General features: G+C 38.7%; 1 pseudogene; it reads left to right on the forward strand.

Moving 5' to 3' along the window:
• The first annotated feature begins 2,307 nt into the window (after window positions 1-2,307).
• Window positions 2,308-2,407, forward strand: LOC113603770 (uncharacterized; annotated as a pseudogene).
• Window positions 2,408-2,623: the final 216 nt, after the last annotated feature.

The raw sequence follows: 2,623 nt of genomic DNA on the forward strand, positions 1-2,623 counted from the left end.
GATAAATGGTCTATATACACTTGAAAATACTGTTTATTCTGCTCTCGTTAAGTGCAGTATTTTATAAATGCCAATTAATTTGGTTGTTATGTTATTCAAGTCTTCTGTATTCTTACTGATTTTCTGCCCACATATTTTAACAATTTTTTTTTAATTTTTTTTTTCAACGTTTATTTATTTTTGGGACAGAGAGAGACAGAGCATGAACGGGGGAGGGGCAGAGAGAGAGGGAGACACAGAATCGGAAACAGGCTCCAGGCTCTGAGCCATCAGCCCAGAGCCTGACGCGGGGCTCGAACCCACGGACCGCGAGATCGTGACCTGGCTGAAGTCGGACGCTTAACCGACTGCGCCCCCCCAGGCGCCCCTATTTTAACAATTATTGAGAGAGGAGTGTTGAAACCTGCAATTACAATTTTGTCTATTTCTTTTTCTGCTTTTATCAGCTTTGGCCTCATGTATTTTGAAACTCTGTAGCACTGTTACATTTTCTCGATGAATTGATCCTTTGTTATTATGGTCCCTTGAACTGAAACCTACTTTCTCTAATATTAATAGAGGCAATTCCCTTTCTTCTGCCTATGGCTGGCATGGCATTTATTTATCTCTCCTTTTACTCTTTTTTTTTTTTTTGTACATTGTCTTGATATGTTTCATTGCCCTTTAATGTTTAACCTACCCATGTTTTTATATTTAAAATTGGTTTCTTGTGGGTAGTATACGATTGCTTATAGATAGCATATCTTGCTTTTTTCTCATCCAGTCTGACAATTTCTATTTTTTAATGGAGTGGTTTTTAATTTTTGTTACCTTTTATTATTTTCAGAGTTTATTTATTTATTTTGAGACAGAGAGGACACGAGAAGGGGAGAGGCAGAGAGAGAGGGAGAATTCCAAGCAGGCTTCATGCACGGTCAGCGCAGAGCCTGATGTGGGGCCCGAACCCATGAAACCATGAGATCATGACCTGAGCCAAAACCAAGAGTCAGATGCCTAACCAACTGAGCCACCCAGAGGCCCTTAATGGAGTAGTTTTTTAATAAATTGAGTTATACTTGATATATAACAATGAATTAGTTTTATATATATATACCTATATACATATGTGTATACATATGTGTATACATATATGTATACACATATATACATATATATACACATATATGTATATATACCTATATACGTATATATATGTATGTATATATATATATATATACATACATATATATATACCATTTACATTCAGTGTAATTATTGATATGATTGGGCTTAAATTTAGCATTTTAGTGTTTGTTTTCCACTTATCCCAATATACTCTTTGCTCTCTTTTTTGTTTTTTCTTCATTTGTATTGACTTAATTTTTTCATGATTCCATTTCTCTCCACTACTGGCTTACTAGTTATATTTTCTTTGAAAGTTGTTTTTAGTGCTTGGTCTAGGACTTACAATATCTAATGAATCGTAACTAATCATAGTCTACCTTTATTTTTATTTTTTAAAAGATTATTTTATTTTATTTTATTTTATTTTATTATTTTAGAGAGAGAGAGAGAGTAAGCAGTGCAAGTGGAGGTGTGGGGCAAAGGGAGAAGGAGAGAGAGAATCCCAAGCAGGATCCGTGTTCAGCATGGAGCCCGACGCGGGGCTCGATCTCATGACCCCGGGACCATGACCTGAACCGGAGTCAAGAGTCAGACATTTAACTGACTGAGCCACCTCGGTGCCCGTAAAAGATTTTGTTTTTAAGTAATCTCTACACCCAACATGGGGCTCGAACTTACAACCCTGAGATCAGGAGTCACAGGTTCTGTTGACTGAGCCAGCCAAGAGCCCCCATAGTCTCCTTTTAAATAATCTTACATCATTTCACGTGACATGTGAGAACAGTGCACTTAAACCCGTAGTTAAAACAGCACACTTTCATTTTCCTCCTCTTGTCTTTGGTGAAATTGTCGTCATACATCTTGCTTGTGCATATGTTATAAACCCCACACACTTTATCACGTTTGCTTTGGTCAAATATCTTTTAAAGAAATTAAGCAGGAGAAAAGAATGTTTTTGTTTTCTTCCCCATTTCCACTATCTCTGGTGTTCTTTATTCCTTTGCGTGGAATAAAATTTCCACCTGTTATCATTTTGTTTCTGCCTGAAAAGTTCCCCTAAAATTCTTGCAGCATACAAGTGCCAATTTTGGTTTTGTTTTTGTTTCACTAGGAAAAGCATTCTTTCACCTTCATTTTTTCTCTTTTTCCTCCCTTGCACAGTATGCCTACAGTTTTAATGTTGGAACCTTATAAATGCATGGAGTGCTCAGTTTGTCAGCACATAAACTTGGACAACACGGGGAAAATTGGCATGGCCCCTGCACAAGGATGACATGCAAATTGAGAAGCATTCCACCCTTTTGTGCTGAACACAGGTCACTCGAAAATGGTTAACATGGGGGTGCCCGCGTGGCTCAGTCAGTTAAGCGCCAACTTTGGCTCAGGTCGTGATCTCATGGTTCACGAGTTCAAGCCCCACGTGGGGCTCTGGGCTGACAGCTCAGGGCCTGGAGTACTTCGGATTCTGTCTGTCTGTCTGTCTGTCTCTCTCTCTGCCCCACTCCCGCTCACGCTCCGT

The sequence above is a fragment of the Acinonyx jubatus genome, chromosome B4 (genome assembly GCF_027475565.1).
Source record: "Acinonyx jubatus isolate Ajub_Pintada_27869175 chromosome B4, VMU_Ajub_asm_v1.0, whole genome shotgun sequence".
NCBI lineage: Eukaryota > Metazoa > Chordata > Mammalia > Carnivora > Felidae > Acinonyx > Acinonyx jubatus.